This window comes from Lampris incognitus, chromosome 9 (assembly GCF_029633865.1).
Source record: "Lampris incognitus isolate fLamInc1 chromosome 9, fLamInc1.hap2, whole genome shotgun sequence".
In the NCBI taxonomy this organism is placed as follows: Eukaryota; Metazoa; Chordata; class Actinopteri; order Lampriformes; family Lampridae; genus Lampris; species Lampris incognitus.
The window spans coordinates 23817831-23828511 of NC_079219.1; positions in this window are offsets into that span (position 1 = coordinate 23817831).

Here is a 10681-nt window from a genome sequence, read left to right on the forward strand (position 1 = left end):
TTGAGCAGCAGGCTGATGGAGTGCTCTACGTTGATCTGGTGAGTGGTGGGCATGCGCTTGTTCAGCTGGTAGAAGATGGTGGAGAGTATCGCCTCCAGGCGGGCCACAGTGAACTCAGTGCTGAGGTCCATGGCGTTGAGGCTGTTCTCACGGAAAGCCTCGATGACATTCCAAATGTCTACCAAATGTAAGTTGCATTTCTTCTGCACAAATCTGAGTTTGCAAGCTGTTCTGTATGTTGAAAGTCTTATGGAGTCCAACTCTTGAGCCCTCATTTCGACAAAGAGTTGTCTTCTATCTGCCATGGTGTCACCACTCTGCCGGCAGTCTTCGATTATTCGATACGTGCGCACATGCCACCCGCCGCCCGCCGGCGCCGTCTCCGTCCGCCTGCCGGCGTCGGATCACAAGCCGGCCGTGTCCGCGAGCCTTACCGGGGATCCTCCGGTCTAGCGTCCATCCCTGCACGCAGCGGTCATCGTAGCCGTCGTTCATGTATGTGTGTGTGTGTGTGTGTGTGTGTGTGTGTGTGTGTGTGTGTGTGTGTGTGTGTGTGTGTGTGTGTGTGTGTGTGTGTGTGTGTGTGTGTGTTTTGTGTTGGGTTGTGTGTGTGTGTTGTGTGAGTGTGTGTGTACTAGAATCTGGTCTAGAAAAAAACCTACACCAATCTCCACTGAACTTAGACATTAGACTGTAAACTGTCCCTGCGCAAGCATAGGCCCATTCCCCTGTCGTGCAGGTTACACACAGTTATTGCATTCTCAGGTGAGTTTTCCCCAGATTTCTCTGGAGCGCTATCAGAATTGGACTGCTCCCTTGGAGACATCCTTATCTCAGATTCCTGAGTGGACAGGGGTATGACGGATAGTCATCCTCTTCATCAGAGTTACACTCTGGCTCTTGCTCCTCAGGATCAGGGTCTGGATGTTGACGCATACTCAGCCTTTGAGGTTTGTTTGACACAGCAGGAGGTTCCTCTTCAAGAGTTGGTAGGAATCCACATGGCAACACAAGGTCTCTGTGCAGAGTTCTGAGGGGACCGTCTGTGTTTTCTGGCCTGACTGTTTAAACTGGAAGAACACCTTTCCGACTGACAACAACATGCACAACTGCTTCCCATTTGTCAGCCGGTTTATGTTTTCCTCTTAGACGCACGTTTCTCAGTAATATGCGGTCACCAACCTCTAAGGTGGATTCAGTGATATGTCTGTCAAACCTCTTTTTGTTCTGTTCACTGGCTTTGGCAGCCTTTGCAGTAGCTAGGGAGTAGCTCTCTTGAAGACGGGTTTTTAGAGCTTGAACATACTGGGAATGAGATCTTTTGATGACTGTGTTTCGTGGAACATTGAAAGCAAGATCAATAGGCAACCGGGGCTGGCGCCCAAACATCAGCTCGTACGGTGTGAAACCTGTTGTCTCGTGTTTTGTACAGTTATATGCGTGTACCAACGGCTTCACATAATCTCGCCAGTGATTTTTGTCTTTGTTTTCGAGAGTACACTAAGGAGAGTACTGTTGAACCTTTCCACAGGGTTTCCCCTTGGATGGTACGGAGTCGTTCTCACTTTGTGGATATCTGCAAAATCACATAGCTCGTTGATCGTCTTGGACTCAAAATCTGCCCCTTGATCACTATGAAGTTTTTCAGGAAAGCCATAATGTACTAGAAAGTTTTCCCAGAGGCATTTGGCTACTGTCCTAGCTTTCTGATTAGGAGTAGGAATTGCGACTGCATACTTAGTAAAGAAGTCAGTGATCACAAGGACATCTTTGTATTACTTCGGTCTGGCTCTATTGACAAGAAGTCTATACAGACTAACTCTAGAGGTCTAGTAACCTGTATGTTTACTAGAGGGGTTGCCTTCTCTGGCAGTGCCTTTCTACGAACACAATGGCTACAACTCTTGATCTTTTTCTCTATATCAGTAGCTATTCTAGGCGAGAAGAATCTGGCTCATGTGAGGTCAAGTGTCCACTCAATACCTAAATGACCCATGTCATCGTGAAGGCTTCGCATGACCATGTCTCTCAACTCTTCTGGCAGGACTAGTTGATAGTGAGTTTCCTCACCCACTTGCCTCTTCATGTAGAGAATACCATTCTGTTTAGGTCTCGCAGAAGGATGGGAAGTTCTGACAGTTCTCTCCTCAGGGATGGAGGAGGGGTGTTCTCAGTTACTAACTGACAGATTACTTCACAGATGGCAGGATCGGCTCTCTGCTTTTGTTTCAACTCCTCCTCTGATATGTTAGGAATCACAGAGAACCCGTCATATTGCTCAAAGCTATCTGGTATAGCGTTAGCTGACATAGCAAGAGATGTTACAAGCGGAATGTCGGGACCCTTCTCGTAGGTGTTCACAGGTGAGTAGACTAGATGTTTGTCACAGACTGCACTAACAGTGTTACGAGAGATGTGAGTGAAATCGTCAGACTCAGGAAGGTGATGATGAATGAATTGATGAATTCTCTCCTCCTCTTTCTGGGAAACTAGATCGTTGACAGGTTCGGCATGGGGACGTCGTGAAAGTCCATCAGCGTCGAGGTTACGTCTTCCTGCTCGATACTGAAGCTGAAACTTGAAGGTAGAAAGGTCAGACAACCAGCGGTAGCTTGTTGCATCTAACTTAGCTGTGGTCAGAAGGTAAGTTAGGGGGTTGCTGTCTGTGACTACTGTAAAAGAGCCTCCATACAAATAGTCACAAAACTTCTCTGTCACAGCCCACTTGAGCGCCAGAAACTCAAGTTTGTGAGCTGGATAGCGAGATTCGCTCTTCGACAATCCACGGCTGGCGAATGCGATGATACGCATTTCCCCTTCCTGTTCTTGATAGAGGGCTGCTCCTAACCAGTCGTACTGGCATCTGTATGTAATACATATGGCAACTTTGGGTTGGCAAACACTAACACCGGAGCTGTGGTGAGGTTGTCGATGATCGCTTCAAAAGCCTGTTGACAGCTGTCTGTCCACCTTCCTCCAAAAGGCTCTTTGGGTTGAAAGTACTGCCCACTGTTCTCTTTCGGTCCACTGGCGCTCTTCCTGAGGGGCGGGTATCCAGCAGTGAGGTCGGTCAGTGGCTTCACTATCTTGGAGTACCCTTCAATGAAGCGCCGGTAGTAACCAGCAAACCCTAAGAATGAACGCAGCTCTTTGAGGTTTCTTGGACTTGGCCAGGTTTTTAGGGCCTCAACTTTCTGGGGGTCGGGCCCTTTAGTCGAGTGGTTAACGTTGTTGCTTCCGGAGTGGGAGACATGGGTTCGCTTCCCGGCTGTCGCGACGGTCTCCCAGACTGCCCCCCGAATTCGTTACATTGGTGTCAAAAGTGGGATGGTGAGACCGTAAGGCCATCGGAGGCGTGAAGGAGCTGATATGCTTAAGCGCGGGGACGCGCTTCACGAAGGAGGGGGGTAGTGTAACGTGCATGGATAAGTAGACACGTTGGTCCTTGACTAACAGGTCCGACTGGTTAACGTTGTCGCTTGCCGAGTGGGAAACATGGGTTCGCGTCCCGGATGTGGCGACGGTCTTCCAGACTGTCCCCCTAATTCGCTACACCTGAGCAATAAATTGGCAACTGCATCCATCTGTCCAGGTTGTTCTCCACCTTTTTAAGCAGTAAGTCATGGCTTAGGGAGAAAATTACATCTAATTGGTTAGGGATCTTTAAGCCCAAATATGTTATGAAGTGAGTGTTCCACTGAAAGGGAAAGTTGGTCCCAGAGATCTTTTCAGCTAAAGAATTAAGGGGCATGAACACACGTTTTTGTGCATTAATCTTATGTCCGGAAATCACACCATAATTAAGCAAGAGATCTGTGAGGGCAGGTACGGATGAATCTAAGTTGGAAAGAAACGAAATTATGTCATCCGCGTACAGAGAGATGACATGTTTTTCCCTCCCCACTACAACCCCAGGGATAGAGTTGTGCGACCTCACTGCAATAGCAAGAGGTTCAATTGCTAGCGCAAAGAGTAGGGGGGAGAGGTGGCAACCCTGTCTGGTGCAATGTGATAGGGGGAAAGGTGGCGATATAACAGCATTGGTCTATATTATGGCAGAATATAGCATGTGTATAGCATGTGTATCAACCTTAGTATATATGGGCCGAAATTCATTCTGCGAAGGACCGCAAAGAGACAGTGCCACGCTACAAGGTCAAAAGCCTTCTCCGTATCTAGTGAGATAGCTATGATCGGTTTTTCCATGGATTTGGTGCAGTGCAGTATGTTATGGAATCTCCTTACGTTGTCTATTAAGGAACAATTCTGTATGAATCCAGTCTGGTCTGTACTGACGAGTGCAGGAATTACTCTCACAAACCGAGTGGCTATAATTTTGGTTAATATTTTATATTCAGATGACGAAAGTGAGACCGGCCTATATGATTTGCACAGATTAGGGTCCTTCCCTGATTTTTGTAAAACCATAATAAGGGCCAGTTATTTACTATGGAATGATTAAACTTGTCTAAAAGAGGGTCTATAAATTTATTGGCAAGTGTTTTGAAGAAATCTATTGAGAATCCATCAGGCCCTGGAGCTTTACCCGAGGGCAATTGCGCCATAGCGTCTAATACCTCTTGTTTTGTTATCTCATGATCGAGATCTCCTTTCATTGTTTCTAATAGTTTAGGGATATCTAGATTGTCTAGAAATTCAGACATGTCCTGTCTTCTCACCCTGCGAGGAGTAAAGAGATTTGTAGAAGTCTAAGAAGATTTGATTTACGAGCATTGGGTTTTGGACCAAAGCCTTGCCATCACACCGCTTAATGGCAGGGATATATCTAGCTGATTCATCCCTTCTTATCTGCCATGCTAACAATTCCCCTGCTTTATCGCCTTGTTTATAATAGTGTTGTTTCAACCGAGCCATCGCGTTCTCCACCTCCCGTGTAGTAATAGCATTGTATTCTGCCTTTTTGGTAATCAACTGATCTAAAATTGCCTTTGATTGTGACCGAAAGTGCTGCTTTTCAAGTTATTTGATGTCCCTCTCTAAAGAGTTCAGATTGGATTGATATTGGGTTTTTTCCAGGAACAGTAACTAATTATGGTACCTCTTAAGCTTTGAGGGCCTCCCAAATGATAGATGGAGAAGCAGAATTTTTGTTTGATGTTAAGTACCAGTCTAGGTGTTCATTAATTATTTTGATAAAGGCCCTGTCATTGAATAGGTGGTTGGGGAATCTTCAGCGTTTGGAATTTGTATGGGGGTCCTTAATAGCCATTTGAAGCAAAAGGGGTGCATGGTCTGAGTGTGTCTTGGTTAAATATTCACAGGATGACACAAGGTGGATTTTTGCTGTGTGAATAAAGAAAGTATCAATCCTAGAGTAGCTGTTGTGCATATGCGAGTAGAAGCTACGTATATTTACACTGAGATTTATGTCCTTCCCGCCAAATATCAAGTAAAGATAGTCTAAAATTTCTTTTTTAAGGGCTTTAGCTACTGAAGTTAAAGGTCTAGGAGTGGAGGAGGACCTGTCCATAATGGGGTCTATTACCAGATTGAGATTGCCACTAATTATAAACTCCGAGGGGGTGCATGATCCTTTAACTTTAAGGAAGAGATTCACATAGAGCTTGGGGTCGTCTTGGTTTGGGCCATACATGTTAAGCATAGCGATCAATTGATCTCCAATATGCTCCCTGACTAAAATATATCTGCCCTCCCTATCTTTCTCAACCTGTTCTGCTTGGAAGGGAACCCCTTTCCTTATCAGCATAGCCACCCCCCTTGCAAGAGAGGTAACAGAGGAATAAAATAAATGGCCTTGCCATTGTTTCCCCAGTTTGCAATGCTCTATGTCATTTAGGTGAGACTCGTGAGACTCTAGATAAACCACATCAATGTTATGCCTTCTGAGGAAGCAGAGGATTTTAGGTTGCTTGGTTGGTTGATTAAGTCCGTTAGTGTTCCAGCTTAAAAACGTATATGTTATGGCTGCGCACATTTGGTTGTTATGGATACAGTTGGTAGAGCACAGCAACTTGAATTATAGCATAACTGAAAACATGGTTTGGCTGTACCATGAGGGGTAGCTTGAGTAAAAAAAAGGAGGAATGACAATAAATTTTAAAAAAAAAACAAATAAGTACAAAAATATTGGCGAGTCAAGTTCAAATAAAAGAATTGCCCAGTCTGCTACCCCCCACCCCATAAGAACGGAAACTGGCCTATATTTCTTCCCAATGTCATGTGTAGTAACAACATACACTACCCTAGCAGGTGAAACCAAGCTGCCGAAACTAAATCGGAGTATTTATTAACCAAGTAGGGATAACTTAACAAGCAAACTACAACAAAGGAACAGCCAGTTAAGAAACATTTACAAATGCGTCCATGATGCCCAAAGGACGTATGTGGACGTTCATTTTCCTGATCACAAGGAGTCCGTGACAATCGTGGTACAAAGTCTGCACTTTCGGCTGGTGTTTCTCCAAGTAATGCTTTGCCGACACCGGAGAGGAAAAGGTGCGTCTGCCCTCCGGTAGATCCACGACCAGGTTAGTAGGATGAAGAAGTCTGAAGGAAATGTTCTTGTCGTGTAGTTTTTTCTTTATCGGTATGAAGGCCTTCCTTTTCTTGTAGAGAACAGTGGACATATCTCAGAATATCATAATATCGGAGTTACCATACATGAATGATTTTTTCGTTCGTGCCTGGTCGAGGATTTTCGTTATGTCTGTAAAGCGAAGCAGACGGATCACTAGGGCCCGAGGTCGGCCGCCTTCATCGGGACACCGCTGGAGTGTACTGTAACGTGCATGGATAAGTAGACACGTTGGTCCTTGATTAACGGTGTTGTGACTTCCACAAACGGGGTCGGATCCTTTAGTCCAGTGTTTCTCAACCGGGGGTCCGCGGACCCCTAGTGGTCCGTGGTGCAATTGCAAGGGGTCCGTGAAAATAAAATATCTTTAAAAAAAAGATCCTATGACATTTATAGAAATAGGATTATTTTACTCAAATGTGACTGAGACCTTTATCTACCTAAGCTATAAAGGGTAACAGGACTTTTTTCTCTAATTCATCTGTTTCACAAGTGTAATTTATTGTATTTTAATAAGAGATCTCGCTCCCGTTTGCATTGTTAAAAGTTACTGCATAAAAATTCTGTTGTTACATATATCTGAAAGTTACTGAATACGTATTCTGTTTTGTTACATATATCTGAAAGTTACTGCATAAGAATTCTGTTTTGTTAACTATATCTAAGTTACAACTGAAAGCTCTTATTTTTGCCCCAAAGAGTGAATAAATGCTATAATGCAATTTAAAATGCAGTTTCTACTGTTTCTATCAAATTGCAACCCCCCTCCCCCAAGATCAGGTGGAGGGGTCCTCAGGGTAGATCAAAAATACGCAGGGGGTCCAGGACCCCAAAAAGGTTGAGAACCACTGCTTTAGTCGACTGGTTAACGTTGTTGCTTGTGGAGTGGAAGATACGGGTTCGCGTCCCGAATGTAGCGGTTCCCGGACTGCCCCCAGAATTCGCTACATTGGGATGGTGAGACCGTGAGGTCATTGGAAGCGCATGCGCCCAGAGGCGTGAAGGAGCTGATATGCTTAAGCGCGGGGACGCACTACCCGAAGGAGTAGGGTAGTGTAACGTGCATGGATAAATAGACACGTTGGTCATTGACTAACGGGTCGGACGGACTCTTTAGTTGACTGGTTAACGTGGTCGCTTGCGGTATGGGAGACACGGGTTCGCGTCCCGGCTGTGGCGACGGTCTCCAGGTCGTCCTTGGTGTGGAGCTTACATGTTCATCCCGTGTCTGCAGTGGGTTTTCTCTGGGTGCTCCGGTTTCCCCCACCATCAAAAAGACATGCATGTTAGTGTAGAGCCGAGGGAACGGAGAAGACCGTAGGTTCACACTTTAGCCGTGTAGGCAACTTTCTTTAATCCACGGTAAATCAGAGAGACAACCAAACCACAGCTCGACTGAGCGGCGGTGGCAAGAATCCCAGAAAACTGGCTGGACAACCATAACTTAACCCTGCGTTAACCTGCCAGGGCAACCATGACTTAACCCTTAGTTCCTGGGTTGAATTCTGTCCCCAACGTATCCACCACATGAGCCCCCCCAGAATTCGCCCTAGTAATCGAAGTCAGGCAGGCGCGGGGGGACGACAGGCCGTCCGCGGCGGCTCCGGATAACAGGGGCCGGAGTGTCTCCGGGAGGCATTGACGCGGGCCTGTGGAGGTCGGCCTGAGGAGCAGAAGAGGCAGCTCGGGCCTCCACGGGGGGAGGAGGCGGAGCCGGGGGACGACCGCGACGAGGAGGTTGGGCTAACTCCAACGGCTGCGTCAAGTCCAGGTGTGCGGGTTTAACTCGGTCCACTGAAACATGCTCGGCCGTGCCCCCAAAATCCACCACCAGGTGCTTAGTTCCCCGTTCCAGGACGCGGAAGGGGCCGTCATAAGGGGGTTGCAGAGGGGGGCGGTGTGCGTCGTGACGGATGAACACGTAGTCCGCTGACTGCAGACCTGGGGGCACCTGGGACACCGGCGCGCCGTGTTGGGCGGTAGGGACGGGTGTGAAAGCTCTGACCCCGTCCAGCAAGGAGGCTCGTTGGTCCACAGCTGACCAGGGACGCGTTGCATTGGGCATGAAATCGCCTGGGACTCGCAGCGGCGTGCCGTACACCAGCTCCGCAGAGGAGGCTTATAGGTCTTCCTTCGGGGCGGTCCGCAGGCCCAGCATGACCCATGGGAGCTTGTCGACCCAGTTGCAGTCCTTGAGAGTAGCCCGAAGCGCAGCCTTCATGGACCGGTGGAAGCGCTCACATAGGCCGTTCGCCTGAGGGTGGTAGGCGGTAGTGCGATGAAGCTTGACGCCCAGAGCCTCACCCACAGCATTCCATAGCTCTGAGGTAAACTGTGGCCCGCGGTCAGATGAAAGGTCGGAAGGCGTACCGAAACGTGAGACCCACGACCCAATAAAAGCCCGGGCCACATCAGCAGACGTCGTGGATGCCAGGGGAACAGCTTCAGGCCAGCGCGTAGTCCTGTCCACCACAGTGAAGAGGTAGGTGAACCCCTGGGAGGGGGGTAGGGGACCAACCAGGTCGACGTGGACATGGTCAAATCGTCTCTCCGGCACTGCGAAGCGTTCCAGGGGCGCCTTAATGTGGCGGTGTATCTTAGCCCGCTGACAGGCAACACACGAGTCGGCCCACGCTTTCACGTCTCTCTTAAGTCCCTCCCACACAAACTTAGCAGAGGTCAGGCGCACGGATGGCTTACCGCCTGGATGAGAGAGGCCGTGCACAGCTTCAAATACGGGGCGTCTCCAGCTGTGCGGGACGATGGGCCTGGGCTGTCCTGTGGAGACGTCACACAGGAGGGTGACACCTGTGTCGCTGAAAGGAACGTCCTGCAGGCGGAGCCCTGTGTCGGAGGCCCGGAGACGGAGGATGCTCGGGTCCGTGGCCTGGTCAGCGGCCATCTGTGCATAGTCAAGGCCTAGGTGGACCGCTCCAATCACTGCCCTAGAGAGGCAGTCAGCTACCTGGTTAGACTTACCAGCGACGTGCTGGATGTCGGTAGTGAATTCCGAAATGTAGGAGAGTTGTCGCTGCTGGCGAGCGGACCATGGCTCGGCCGTCTTGGACATGGCAAACGTGAGGGGCTTGTGGTCCACGTACGCAGTAAACTCGCGGCCCTCTAGCAGGAAACGGAAATGCCGGACGGCGAGCCAGAGACCGAGGAGTTCCCTGTCAAAAGTACTATACTTGCGCTCTCGGGGTGTAAGCTGGCGACTGAAAAAGGCCAAAGGCTGCCAAGCCCCCCCCCACCCACTGTTCGTGAACCGCACCAACAGCATAGTCCGATGCATCCGTGGTTATGGAAATAGGCGCTGTAGGTGAAGGATGCGCTAGCAGGGTAGCCTGGGAGAGCGCAGCTTTAGTCTCGGTGAACGCACGGTCCCGCTCTGCTGTCCAGTCGACCGCCTGGTTGGGGGACATGCCTTTCAGCGCCTCGTACAGTGGCCGGATGATAAAGGCGGCTCGGGGAATGAAGCGGTGGTAGAATGTCACCATCCCGATGAACTCCCTGAGCGCACGAGCTGTTTGGGGGCGCGGAAAGGCCGCCACCGCTTCCACCTTTGAGGGCAGGGGGACTGCCCCGTCCCCAGTGATGCGGTGCCCGAGGAAATCAATGGCTGTCAGCCCGAACCGGCACTTCGCCGGGTTGACGATCAGCCCATGCTGGCTGAGGCGTGTGAAGAGGGCCTGAAGATGGGACAGGTGTTCTTCCTCGGAGGCGCTGGCGATGAGTATGTCGTCCAAATAGACAAAGATGAAAGGAAGGCCACGGAGCACTGAATCCATCAGCCGCTGAAAGGACTGGGCCGCGTTTTTGAGTCCAAATGGCATTCGTAGGAATTCAAATAGGCCAAATGGGGTAGTCACCGCTGTCTTGGGGATGTCTGAGGGGTGCACGGGAACTTGATGATAACCACGGACCAGGTCGACTTTTGAGAAGATGCATTTGCCAGACAGGTTTGCAGAAAAGTCCTGGATATGCGGGACAGGATAGCGGTCGGGCGTGGTGGCGTCATTTAGTCGGCGGTAGTCCCCGCATGGGCGCCAACCTCCATCAGGCTTAGCGACGATGTGGAGTGGGGACGCCCACGGGCTGTCAGAGCGGCGGATGATCCCCATGCGT